Raw genomic sequence first — 15,157 nt, 5'->3', positions numbered from 1 at the left:
AAAAAAAATTAAAAAAAAAAAAAAACCCCCCCACACAAAAAAAAAAAAAAAAAAGAAAAAGAAAAATCTTTGAACTTATTTTTCACCCCTGCCCGTATTTCTGAGTGGGGAAAAGCTGAAAGCTTTTCCTTTAAGAACAGGAAGCAGACAAGGATGCCCACTCTCACCACTCCTATTCAACATAGTGTTGGAAGTACTAGCCAGAGCAATCAGAGAAGAGAAGGAAATAAAAGGCATCCAGATTGGAAAAGATGAAGTCAAACTGTCTCTGTTTGCTTAGCCTGAATTTCTAAGTAGACAACATGCTCTTTTTCTGAGGATTTGCCATGACCTCTGCCTTTGGGGGAAAGGAATTGTTTGAAATATTAAATATTTTAATCTTGGCACAAAAATGATTTTTGGACTCCACTTTGGTGTTATTTTCAAAGTGGAAAATAGATTTAAGTATATTAAAATTTCATTCTCTCTTGTGTGAACTGAACTTTCCATATGCATTGCTGTCATTAGTGGTCCAGATCAATCATGTCTAACTCGAGAATGTTTCATTTCCAAGAAAAGTTTTCAGCCTATCATTCTGGCCTAAAGGTAAAATAGGATAAATTAGCAATCTGAAGGTAGGGACCCAGCTACAGAGGGCCATGTCTCATTTCTGAATTAAGGGCACCCTTCCGCTGCCTTGACACTTACCTTCTTTTCATTTGAGAAGTAATACGGATGGACAAGTTCTTGGTGCAGAAGCAACCTGGTCAACCTCTTATGTGATATTCACAAACCTGGCAAATGGGTGACCTGGAGATGGGGCTGTACTGGGTATGTGACTTTGGTGATTGCCATGTCTCAACTGTGGTATATGGCTGTGTCACATTCTAGTGCACTTAAATACACATGTTGACCAAATGCTAAATGGCTGAATGTTGAAATTAATGTTTGGCGAAGGCCTAAACTGAAGATTAAGGTAAGCGTCTAGAATATGTGAATAAATATGAAATTTTATTCAAAATTAGCTACAGTCTTATTAGAATATTACTCATGTTTTTAAAATTTAACATAGTGCAGAATCATTAATTTCTCAGCTTTGGAAGCTGCTAAATTGCACCCACACTCATTACTCATTTTCAGATATTAATTACTTTCGAATATAGAGCAGGGAGCAACTCATGATGAGTTTCGTTTTTTTGGCATCTGGCAGGTATGGGTATCAAATCCTGGACCTTGGTTTTATTAGCACCATGTTCTAACCAACTGAGCTAACTGGCCATCCATGATACAAATTATTAAGATTTGCTTTTTTTCCCATTAGTAACTGACTAAGGTAAAGGCATTTGCTCTTTAACTCCTGTATTTGAAGATTTGGTGGTTAGTGGTGATTTATAATTTTACTGAAGCATTCTCACAAACTGGAATTTTATGCACTACTCGATGTTTTCTGAATGTTTTCAGAAACAAACCTAATATATATTGCCCTTATTTTTTATTTCTAATTTTTTTGCATACATCTACTGTGTCATATAATTAATGTTTATCTTTATTTGAAATTGAACATTCAATTATTAATAACAAATCAGAATGCCATACTAATGAAGTATTACTGTAACCTATGTAATCCCATGGTCATTGATAGCACCCGAGTTCTGGATGCCAGAAAGCACATTGAGATAGGCATTTAACAGTTAGACCTTGCAAAGGCTGAAGCTGAAGCTGAGGAGCAGACAATGCACAACTTCCCAGGCTGAAGCTGAACTTCAGTTCATTCCTAATTCTTACCTTCAGCCAAAATGTACAAAGGTCTTTGTGTGCAGCCTGAAGCAAGGGCCCAGCTGGCAGAACTTGAGATGGGAAGGAAGGGAAAATTTGACCTTGGCTGATAATAGGGGTTTTGTTCAAGCCAAAAATGCCTGTTAGAGTAATAATGAGAGCTAGTGTTTGTTGGGAGCTCACTATGTACCAGCCACTGTGCTAAGTCTTATCTAATTTAATCCTCTAAATATTGCTCATTTATTCCTCACAATAACCCTACATGATGATTATTCCCATTTATGGATGTGGAAACTGAAACTCAGGAACATAAAGTAATTTGTACAAACTCACACTGCAAGGAAGTAGCAGAGGCCACGATTTAAATCTGGCCTCAGAGCTGTATTCTTATTATTACACTGTCTCTCAGATCTCTCGCATGTGAATGTGGACTTTTCTGTTTAATAGCATTTAAAGCTGCTTTATGTTAATTTAGCTAGAGCTCAAGGGACAGAAAATAACACTGAGCACTTGTTGACATTATGCCACTCTCGATATTAGATAGGCATTTTTTTTTTTGTCTTTTGTCTTTTTCCGTGTCCGGCAACGGATCGCAACCCTCAGTGTTGCCCCCGTACCGGACCGGGGACCGGCAACGGGATTGCAACCCTCGGCGTTGCTCCCGCGCCTCGCTCAGCCAGTGAGCGGGAACCGGTCTGTATGTGGGATCCGAACCCTCGGGTGGGAGCGCTGCTGCGCTTCCCAAGCAGCGCACTATCCAGTGCGCCACCGGGCCGGCCCTAGATAGGCATTTTTATACCCATTACCTCATTTGGTCTCCACACCCAAATTGCCTGGTAGGAATTGTTTTCTCTGTTTTCATAAATTAATGAGGAAACCGGCTCGGAGAACTTTAAATCCCTTGCCCCAGTGTCACAAAATTATTGAGTGATGGTGTAGAGATTAAAATCTATGGCTGCTGGATTTTTAGCCCATATTTGTCCTAGTACATCATGCTCTTTCCCAAAGCACTGCAAAATGTTTCCTGGGTAAATGACAGTGAGTGCAGGCATACTATGCCTATGTCTGTCCTTCCTGATTCTAATATGCTTCTTTGCTTTTTCTCCGTGATCCTCCTCAGCTTAACCTCTACTGAATCAAATTTCCTTCCTCCACTTCACATATGTAGTAGATAATATGTCACGTGTTTACCAATTTTGGAAATACAATACTCGTTTTATTTTTATGTCTCAGACTCACAGAGTACTTACTTTCTATGTCAACACAAATGTTGTTTTGGCTATTTTGTGAAACTAACCCAGCTGTTGAAGTGAGATACTATTTTGTAGTATATAACATTGTCAGCCTAGTATTAGATTAGTGTGGAGAGATCTCTAAATGTGATTGATTGGTTGAATCTGCCTTTATGAAAGATGAACTTAATTTCAAGATAATAGCTAATCTTGGATAGGCAACCTATTATGTAGCAATAATGTAATAATGGGGCATTTTAGTCTTTTATACCTGAATGGAGCCTTAGAGATTATCTAATTCAATTTACTCAAGGGTTAAGTAATTTAACCAAAGTTACATAGAAAAGTTGTGTGTACCTGAGAATGCTGGTTACTTGATTTTTGGAATAGTGGTCCTTCTGCTGTACCATGCTACCACATATATGCTTTTAAAATATTTGTACAGTTATAGTCTTCGTAATAATGAATATTTACTAGTTCCTAGTAGGATTTAGGGAATGCATGTGAGGTATGATGCCATGGCATTAAACAAATCTGGGATTTGAATCCTAGCTCTATCACTTACGAATGAATTACTTGACTTCTCTGAGTTTATTTCTTTCAGTGAAAATTGAGGATAGCCTAATATCTACTTCAAGAGGCTATTGTAAGCATTAAAGTAAATAAGGTGAGGTATATAGATCGATGAGTTTAGGTTCTTTCCCAGAGTAGGTATTCAGTAGATGGTGGTTGTTTCTCTGATATTAGGCTATTTAGTTTTGCTTCTTATAAGATTGCCTTCAATGTGTTTATCATGGTTTTTGTGTTTTTATGAGTAGTGTGATATCAAAACTTGTATTCATGAGAATGTGACATTTTTGTGTCAGTCTGTTCTCCAGCTCTGGTCCCAAAGTCTTTACATTATCTTAAATTAGAAAGGTTTTTTTTTTCACATGTAACTTTAACAATGCTAAAGTTAATTTTAAGACTGCTCTCTCTATATGTTATACTGTATTTGTGTATACTGTACACAACAGATGTATAAGATATAAAGTTTATATTTTCAAGTGTCATTGTAGTACCCAGAACAATTGCACCAGCTGCTGTTTGGAAGCCTCTGCTTTTCCACATGCTCTTTCCTACCTCTGGAATGGTGTGTTCTCTTACACTGTTTTATTCTGGCTGGCAAACTCCCAGTCATCCTATAAACAGTGTGCTCAAACATCACTTTCCCTTTCCTTACCACACCATCCTCTGTTTCTTCTCTTATAGATGCTTTTATTATTATACTTACTGAATCATAGTGTAATTGTTAATACATTTCTATCTCCTTCGATTCTGGATACACCTTGAGGTCAGGGTCTATGTTTATTTCATCTTTGTGTCTATTTAGTCAAATCCCCAACCCTATGTAGCTCTCAGAAACTATACTTTTGTGGAAAAGGCTGATGGCCGGACAGATGCCACAGCCCTCCATTGGTAGAGATACCCTTTGTTTCATGTTGGGAACAACTGCTTGTATTTCTCTTTGATATTGTGGAGGAGCAGGGCATCATGAGGTACGGGTAGGAGAAGATTTCCAGCTCCTGGAATAAAGATAACTCAATGATGACACAAAGAAGTGGTTTCTGAGATTTCTCCCAATGAGGTAATTCACTTGTCTGGGTTTTTAGGGAGAAAAGATGCAGAATCTGAGCCTCTTGTGTAAATAGGCGTAAGAGTGGGAACATTGGCAAGAGATCAAAAAGGTGTTTCAGGTTGCAGAAAAAAATTATCTTTTAATTTGGAAATGTAAGTGAAATGCCCAGAGCAAAGAAGAGGGGCTATCAGAGAAATTACAAAGTGGTTACTCAGGTCATAGTCCCTGAAATAAATGATCCTTTGATTCTGGTGACTCACATCTAGAGTCAGTGCTTCATTAAAAAGTCAGGAGCTTTGAAGCACTTAACGTAATCTTATCCCTTTGCATAAATTCCTCCCGTACTCAGGCTGGTCTGATGATCTCATGTCACCAAGCACAAGGATTAGTAAGCCTTGAAATTTTATCCTATCCATATAACTCCTCATCTATTCTCAAGATTGTGCTGGCAATTCCTTTGGCAGCTGATCACACAGTGAGTACCGACAAGGCTCATAGGCTTTCAAGACAGAATACCCTTGGAGAATGAATGCCTCTGATGCTGGGGGTCACAGCACCCAGAAAGTGACTAGAAGCAGCTGATGACCTCTTTAGTGAGTTCTATTCCTGTTGCATCCAAGCGTAGGTCCAAGGGTTGCTGGCAAGTGAGCTAATATCATGCCTCCAGTCTGAAGGACATATCACACAACTCTGAACTATACTCTCTTTACTCATGGACCATACAACCTTATAGAAAAGCAAAGTTTATATACAGAATGTTACAGCTGGAAAATAGGTGTGGTGTTTCAAAAAAAGCTTCCAAATCCCCCAAGCCACCCTATGCAAAGCCTAGTGTGTGAATTCTGCTTTGGTTCATATATTAACTTCATTTTACCTTTTGAATTAGAGGTTCCTAAAAGTGTGTACAGAAGGTGAGCCCTCAGAATGAGTTTGCCTCTGTGTGAGAGGGAGGAGACTTCGAGAGGACCCTGTAGCCCTCGGGGCACATCTTGGAGAAGTGCTCACAACATGTCCTGACAATTGGCATGGTTGTATCCCCAGCTTAAATGGTCACATCTGGTCTTGGTTTTATCACTCTCTACAAAATTTGGTTTCTTTAAAAGGAAGGGAGAGAAAAGCTAGTAAATACTCTTGGGTACTAGGAGGATCCCTCCACAAGAACAAAGAGATAAATAATTACTTGCTCTCAATATGCAAATGGCATCTCTACCAACAGTATTCTATAGCATCTTCTAGCCATCAGCCTTTTCCAACTCAGTGTATTTTCTGTGGGGGGAATTTATTAGAAGAGGATTTGTTTCTTTGCTTTCTGAGTCTTGAAATTAATAATAGAGCTGCTCATGTCATTCTAAATGGCTTAAGTTCTAAAAGGAATCAGAAAAGAGATACACTTGTGGCACATTTAAGATGGGGAGTGTCCTCAAAGATGGTTATAGTGGGCAATGAGTTTCTGAGAAATTATATGCTAGAGTCTCTCCATTTTCTCTTTTAACTACTTTAATTGATTTCTTAAAAGATTGATTTGTTAAGAGTTTTTATTTAAAAGCAATGCCTGAGTAGAAAAGTTAAAGAAATAGAAATTGCCAGCTTTGAATCTATTCATCCTGGCAGCAATTATGCATCTTTCCAGAGTCCAAAACCTCAGCAACTGTTATTTCATATGCCTCCACTTTCCATCCCCATCCCACATAAATTATAAAACTTAGAAATAATGTATTATGTCATGTCATGTTCTAGCATCAGTTCAACAAACATGGCTTTTTACCTACTATCTGCTAGATACTGGGGACAGAACGATTAAATGTGAAACAAAGCTAACTGAAAACACAGTTTATACTAGACTTTTCTATGTCTACCTGCCCTACCTACAGCTTCATTTAAGGGGAGATACTGCTAATTGGGGCTTCTTCTGCAACTGGACACTCTGATCCCAATATATGATTCCTTTTCCCTGGCTACAATTGATCAAATGAGGAAGGAAACCTGATTCCAGGGGAGTTAGTCCAATGGCTTGGAAATGATGGGCTATTTTTATCAGAGTTTTCTCACATAAATTAGAGCCAAGAGGTTGAGGGTTGTGATGGTTACTTAAGCTGAAAGTCTCATAGCGTAGGGGCTGGGCAGCCACTTTGTGGTTTCCTGTACTCCCAGGTTATGATGAGGGCAGCGAGCATCAAAGAAAGCTGATTAGGAAAACAGAAGGGAGCAGATGCAGAGGGAGAAGCAAAGAAGCATGAAAGGATGAGGGTGAGAAAACAGCCAGACTCTTCTCACTTGAATTAAATCATTTCTTGAAACCAAAAAGGCCCTGTGCAGAGAAGGTCCTTAATATTTGTTGAATGAATGCCTGAGGCATTGTGTCCTAAATAATTGGTGTTTACACAAACCAGATATGATCCCTGACATCATACAGCTTATAGTATAGTGAAGGAGACAGATTTTTACATATTTGATCTTGACTGTAATACTAGTGTCAACACTCATCATGTGATGCAGGAGGCAGATGGTAAAGCAGATAATGAGTATTCAATGTGGTAGTATCAAAACTGAACAGGAGCTACAGTGAAAGTTTCGGGGTTATTAGTCATGGTCAATGAATAGATAAATACATTAGAAAATTAGTATATCATTAGCAAATTAAATAAGTTGCACTTAACTAAAATTCAACTGTGGCTGGATTTATTTCCTCCCTCCCTCCTTCCCTCTCTCCCTTCCCTCCTTTCTTCAATCCTTTTTCCCTCTCTTTCTTTTTGAAATCTGGCTACACATACATTTTAACTTGGTGCAAGCCATGCACAACAGAATAAGAGAAGAGCTATAAATGTTAGAGCACATATTTATTCCAGTGACTAAGGAGTAATAAGTCATTTTACCAAGTTGCACACTAACATGCAAATTTCACCTTTTTATGGCTAATTAGCCAAACATTTGCAATTGTGAACGCCATGGAATGGGGAAAAACGTGTATTAACTTATCACAATAGATCATTGAACGGTTAAATGTACCTTTCCTAATTCATACTTCTCCCTTTGCTGAGAAAAAATGCCATTCTTGAATATATAATTTTTACAGGTCATTGGAAAAGAGTACTGCACAACAATTATTACTATGTGCTAAGAGATGACACTTGTGTCTCATTAACAAGCAGAGAGCTCAAATGGAACCTCTTTGATCTTTGCTGGCTTTGTAGCTAAAAGGATTTGGAAATCTTGTTACTTGCAAAAACAGAACCGTGGGGGCTGTTTATAGTTAGTTGGTCAATTCTTAGCAATGGATAAGAGTCTTTGTTGAAGACAGTTTATTAATACATAATGGGCATATTTTTCTTGTATCAAAAACTTCCCCAATTTTTGCCAACATCCAAAGATATTTAAAAGGGGTCTACATTTACTTTTTCAGTTCTGTCCTATGCTGAGAAATAGGATGGCAACCCTCTGCACTTCAGAGTCTTCTAGGTAAAAGGAATTTTTCATGATGTGATTGATATTGTAACCACTCAGCTGGATACAAGCTTTCAAGGGTTAAGTCCATTTGCTGATTTGTTTGCATTTCCTACTCGAACTAAAGGAATTCAAAGACATGAAGTATCTGTTGTGAAAAATGCATGAACAATGCAAAAGTCATTATCAAGTGGCCTATCAGAAAGGGTACCAATGCAGTTATTGCTTTCTAATAAAATCATAAACTACTTAAATTTTAAAAAGTATAACCATATCAGATTTGTTGAGGCAGTTATAAAAGAGAGTACATAAGGGCAAGTTTCTCCTCAAATCTGTTTTGGTTTGTTTTTTAATAATTCTCATCAGTAGTAGTCTGTTTTCCCAATATAAGAGGAGTAGGTGTTTTCCAGCATAAAATCTCAAGCAGCTGGGGGGAACAAAAAGGATATTGCAGAACTAATGGCTTTGCTAGCTCCAAATCATGAAGACAGCCATTCATAGATGATATAAAAATTTACAGGTTGCCGTGACAGAATACTGACTCATGTTTTCATGACTTAAGAGTTTATATTTCAATCTTTTTCATATGGTCTGTTTATAACAGTATATAAACAGTATATTAACTGTATAGGTTAATGTAGTCGTGAATTTATTGCGATGGTTTGGTTTTATTCATACTGTAGGCTGTCGTGTGAATTAAACTCTTTCCTATGTATTTGAATTCTCCATTGCATAAGGCTTGGTGGTGTATAAAGGCTACTTCCTACTGTAGGGGTCCACTTTCTTAGCTTCACTTGCACTTTTTGCAGAGCACATCTAAGGTCTGTTCAGTAAGATGCAGCCACTCTGGATTTGAATTGGGTGTTAGTGATGCACAAAGATAAGGACACAAAAATGTTTTGCTGGCAGCAGAGGAGGTGTTACCAAAACCCCAAAGGTCCATTTGTTCACCACTCAATAGCCAATAATTAAGAGACAAGTGTTGGTGTAAGGAAAGGTAGCCTTTAATCAGGAAGCCGGCAGCCTGGGGAAATGGTGGACTTAGGTCTCAAAGACCATCTCCACTTTTCCCAGACTTGCCAAAGGGTTTTTTAGGGACAGGTGGTAGGAGCTGACTCATAGTGACCTAAGCAGGGACATGCAGGCATAATCACAAAACTGCAAATAAACATCAACTTCTCAGGTGGGAGCTGATTCATGGTGACCATCCTCCATGAAGTCAAGTCACAGATTCAGTTCCTGTTAACCTCAAAGAGATCTAGTTAGTAAGCTAGTAAAGAATGGCCACCTGGGTTAATAATTTCTTCTATAATTCTGTGTAAAATGTGAACAAAAGTCATTATGTTCTAGCAATCATATGAACAAGAATCATTGTATTCTAATGTCCAGCTGCAAGCTATGTGGTTTGGGTTACAAGAGTAAGAAAAAAAAAAGTTTTAATTTAGAAGTTTAACAGAATGGAGTCACTTCTGTTCAGCTTGTTATGGAGGTGGTAGCCTTGGCCATTTCCCAGGGCAGTAGAAGCAGTAGTGGCCACAGTGGTGTCTGCAGTCCAGCACTGGCAAGCTGTGTGTCTAATGTTCTGTGGGGTGTCAGTGGGGTTCTATGGCCTGATTTGACTTCTTTGGCTGTCCACTGTCCAGATCTGGGTATCCAAGCCTGGCTATTTAGTGACATGCTGGTCAATATCCTTTCAACAAATCCCTCTTTTACTTAAATCAAAGTTGTCCTTTTTTGTTCTTGCAGCCTTGAGGATTGTGACTGATAAACACATGTATTGGTAAGATAAGCTCTCTTTGTTATGATACATGGGAGTCTGTGTTCCACTACATTAGACCCATTTTTACAAGTTGTGCCACTGCAATGTTGTAAGTAACAAAGATGTGTACTTGTCACAGAGGAGTCGACAAGAAGAGGTTACATGTACCAGCCAGCCACCAAAAAAAAAGAAAGGAAAGAAAAAGAAGAGGTTACATGATTAGTAAAGTGGAAGGAGAATCATTGGAACTCTAAATCTAGGCTTTCCAATACACAACATAAAACTTTGGATAAAAAACTTTGAGCATGGTGAAATATTACACAAATAGAATCTATAATACTGGTATACCGTAAGTGTGAATATTGCTTAGTTTACTCATTTCAGTGAAATTCTTATTTGCAAACACTATACATTTTATTTTATAGAAATACTGTAATGTGGATAAATATAATTCAAGTATTCAATAAAGTAAATGATTTTTGATGTGACAGTATTGACATATTCCTTCTTGCAATGGAGTCCTGTGTGAAGCAAACTACAGACGTGTTTTCCTTGGCCTGGTGTGTTGGATGTAAATTTGGGCCATCAGGGCATGAATACAGGTTGAGTCTTGAATTTACAAATACTTAGCAAGCACCTTCTTAATGGTAATCTTCTCTGAAGTTTGCTGACAATGCCGGATGTTCTCAGTATCTGCCCAGCCATGCCTCATTTGGAGGAGTGAAGAAATGAGATTGGATTGCTAGGGATGTCATAACAAAAAAAGGTGTTTGAGAATGCATGAACTGTGAGGCACATGAGGGTCCCATTCCACAAAATGTGGACTCCCTTCATTGTTGCTCTTTCACATCCATGGTCTCATTTGATGTACACAGCAGTCTGGTAACGATGGTGGCACAGGAATTATTCTGGCTTTTCACTGAGAATCCAGGGGTCAGTGCACATTAGACAGAGGCCTAATATGTGCTGTAGTATGGACTCAAACCCATCCTTTTGACTTTTAGCCTGCACTCTGGTCATCACCAGGGAACCTGATGAAAGATTCTCACTGGGTTTCTTTATTTCAGAGAATCTGAAGTCTTTATCTGAGATGTTGATTTATCTATACATTTTCACTAAAACTGCTCACAAAATGTTTTCTTCTTGTTTAAAGGTTCTGAAATTTTATGGTGTTTTAATATGATGGACAAAACCAAAGACATTAACATTCCCAAGCATACCACACGGCCAGGCTAAAAGTTTTCCAATTTTTTGCCCTCTGCTTTCTTTTGAATTATAAATTGTGGCTTATGTGAATTATAAATTATGGTCTTTTCTGCCATAACTCAGCATTGGCTGTTGCAAGTTGCCATGCAATTTCATGAATGCTTTATTGCTTAGAAATTTCTTCTGCCAGGGCCGGCCCGGTGGCGCACTGGATAGTGCGCCGCTTGGGAAGCGCGGCGGTGCTCCCACCCGAGGGTTCGGATCCCACATACAGACTGGTTCCTGCTCACTGGCTGAGCGAGGCGCGGGAGCAACACCGAGGGTTGCGATCCCATTGCCGGTCCCCGGTCCGGTACGGGGGCAACACTGAGGGTTGCAATCCGTTGCTGGACACAGAAAAAGACAAAAGACAAAAAAAAAAAAAAAAGAAAAAAGAAATTTCTTCTGCCAAATACCCTCATTCAGCATCTTTAAGTTCCACATTCCACAAAACTTTGGGTCATGAACAGAATGCAGCCAAGTTCCTTGCCAGTTCAAAACAAGGGTGATCTTTGCCTCAGTTTCCAAAAATCTCCTTTTTTTAAAATCTGAGACCTCCTCACTATGGTCTTTACTGTCCATATTTCTGTTAACCTTCTGCTTGCCACTATTTAACCAGAAAGTTCCAAATTTTCTATGGTTTTCTTGTCTTCTAAATTCCCACCAGCAGCTAGGCTTTTTAGATTGCTCCTTCAAATTCTTCCAGCCTCTCCTTGACACCCAGTTCCAAAGCCACTTCCACGTTTTCAAGTACTTGTTATAAGCAACAACCCACTCCTGGTACCAGTTTTCTGTATTAGTCTGTTTCTGTTGTTTATAACACAATACCTGGAACTGGGTGATTTATAAAGAATACAAAATTTATTGCATACAGTTTCAGAGGCTGGGAAGTCTAAAGTCTTGGTAACATATCTGGTGAAGGCCTTGGTGGTGGTGACAGTGACCCAGGGGTCTCACATGGCAGAAATGGAAGAGCAGAGAGAGAGAGAGGGACTCTCACATACTCTCTTTTTAAAGCCCTGAGAAACACGCCCATGACCACCATTATTAACCCATTCATTAGGGCATAGTCCTCACAATCTAGTCACATAGAATTAACCTTCACAAGTCCACCCCTTGTCAACTTGAGAAACCTGGTAAAGCTATCTTTTTAGGAGTGTCCATGAGAGTGTTTCCAGAAGAGATTAGCATGACAGCCTGAGTGGACTGGATAGGAAAGATTTGCCCTCAATATGGGTGGGAACATCCAATCCACTGGGGGCCCAGAAAGAACAAAAACATGAAGAAAAAGGGCAAATCTCTCTCTCTGCTTCTCTAACACATGGTCAGGCTGAAAGTTTTCCAATTTTTTGCCCTTTGCTTTCTTTTGAATTATAAGTTGTGGCTTATGTTATGCCTTTTCTGCCATAACTCAGCATAGGCTGTTTCAAGTTACCATGAGACCTGAGCTGCCCATGATGAACTAGATGTTGTCTGACCCAGCAAGTCATAAGGTTGGGCATGTATAGCAGCACTCAATCATCAAATGGAAATGGAAGTGGCACCACTCACCATTACCCCAAAAACAGAAATGAGGATTGTAATTGTCTTCCCTGTTGTGTTAAGAATATGTCTTTATGTATATGTACTGTACATATATTAAGCAATTATCTTTGTTTTTGTTCCTCGTGTTCTTTACATGCACCATGAGACTTACTGACTTTATATCAGCATTTAAGTATTGTTAACTTTACATCATAATATTTGCGTTTAAGTCATGGGATATAGGGAGAAGTGTAAATATTATCTAAGGACTTTACCTCCTCTTCTGGGAAAGGGATTAATGTGTTTGTGGTTGTACACAGTATAGTTGCGTCATGTTAGCTGAAACTGTTATGTGTTGCTTTGCCTCATGTGGATTTATCACCACTCTTCCCCTGGGTGATGGAGCCCCAAGAAGGATTACTCAAAGCCCACTTCTTCTGAGCAGTGAGAGACCCCGAAGGAGTTAATTTCCCAGAACCCTCAAGAGAGAGGCATTCCTTCTTTTGGAAATTAACCACAAACTGGGGTTCTCACCCCACATTTATTCTCCAGACCAGAAAGTTACAGGAAAAGAACATAGGTGGGGTTATAGCTAAGTACAGTTTAACAGTAGAGGCTGGTAATCATCAGTGAAACAAGCAAAGTGACATTCCATAATGCAGTTTAATTCCATAGTGCAATTTGCAAAAGGTTGAGTCAATCCACCAACAAAAGCTTGATCTTAGCAAACACTGTTTTTCCCTACAACAATTTCCCCAGTACTTTACATATCAATCAAGTAACTTGTCTGTCCTAGAGCCAGCAACTTTGCTGTGTTACAAAGACTTTAGCCTGAGGAATGTTTCCTGTCTTTTGCAAGGTTAACATTTCTATATGTAATTCCAAAAGGTTAGGCTAAACCTGAGAGTGCAGGGCTTTGGAAAGTAGGCCCTGTGAAATACATTTGCTTTATAAATGTTGGTATACTCCACAATTATGTTATTGTCCCATTTGAAGATTAAGTATAATTTAAGGAGACAGTATGGACACCAAGTCGACAAGGGGTGGACTTGTGAAGTTTAATTCTATGGGATTAGATTGTGAGGACTATGCCCTAATGAATGGATTAATAATGGTGGTCATGGGCATGGTTCTCAAGGCTTTAAAAGAAGAGCATGTGAGAATCTCTGTCTCTCTCTCTGCTCCACCATTTCTGTCATGTGAGACCCCTGGGTCACTGTCACCACCACTAAGGCCTTCACCAGATATGTTCCCAGGACTTTAGACTTCCCAGCCTCTGAAACTGTATGCAATAAATTTTATATTCTTTATAAATCACCCAGTTCCAGGTATTGTGTTATAAACAACAGAAACAGACTAATATACCAAGTTACTGCAGAGCACAGCCACAGCCCTCACAATACCACCTACCTAGTTTCTGAATCCTGAATGTTCTGCAGCTCTCCTAGAGCTGAGACGCTCCTTTGCAGGTCAAGTGAGAAAAGCATCTTTCTTTGCCAAGGAAGTATGACCAAATGTTCCTAAGGTTCCAAGTGTTTTGGGCACATATGAGGATGCATTAACATTCATGCCCAAATTATAATCACCATTTCCCCTCACATGCTTACTCAGGCCAAGTTCCTGAAAAGTATTTCCTCTTACCTCCCAAAGGAATTTTGGTACATTCACCTGGATATAGAATCACAGATCATTCTGGCTCTCCTACTCAGTCAAAAACTGTAGCTTGAGTGGGTTGCCCAGCTCCCTGCCCCACCTCCCTTCCCCCAGAGCTACAGACCTGCACCAACCACCCTGACTAGTGCTGGGACAGCTATTCAATCCCCGGTGTAAAGAGCAGAAGAACTTCACTCCTCCTCCTGGTGATACTCAGCCGAGGATGGTGGTGATGGCAAGGTATGTCCCACAGCAGGCTTTCTTGGATCCCAGAATGATGTAGAGTTTAGTAAGGCAGCTCTTTGAGTTTGTACTCAGAGCCATTTTGACGTCCAGGGCACCTTCAGGCTACCAGCGTAGTTGAGTCTGAATTGGTTAAAGAACCGGCTGTCACATCTTTGCAGAAACCCAATTTCTTCTTAATTCTAGGGCCTAGCAGTTGAACTCATTAAAAGAAAACTTTCTTTTTGAGACCCTACCATTTCCTTTTGTATTTCTGCCTTTACTGAATCCCCACTCTATCCATGCCAACAGACGTGGTTACATGGGTTTGAACACCAAATGTGACAGAATTTGTGGCCTTTGACCAGAAGGCTATTTGGCCCTTATATAAATCAGTTGCTGGAAGTGGATTCCAGGGCAAGATTTTTCTTGAGAGTACCTGAGAAGCTCATTCTGAACCTTCGCTCAGATTGCACACCCTGCTCCATTCTGAACACCACAAGTCAAATTCAAAATGGAGCACAGAAAACTCCCTATGTCAAGTCAAATTATTTGTATTTTGGTGCTCTGTGCCTTAAATGTATTCTCAGGAAAAAGGTGGCTTTAAAAGTGATTGTTCACTTAAACAAATAAAATAACAACATACAAGAAAAGGCAGTAAACCTAAGGGTCCATCAGCAGATGAATGGATAAACTATGTAATATCTA

Source organism: Galeopterus variegatus, unplaced genomic scaffold (genome assembly GCF_000696425.1).
Source record: "Galeopterus variegatus unplaced genomic scaffold, G_variegatus-3.0.2 Scaffold202, whole genome shotgun sequence".
NCBI classification, from domain to species: domain Eukaryota; kingdom Metazoa; phylum Chordata; class Mammalia; order Dermoptera; family Cynocephalidae; genus Galeopterus; species Galeopterus variegatus.
This window is presented reverse-complemented; position numbering follows the sequence as displayed.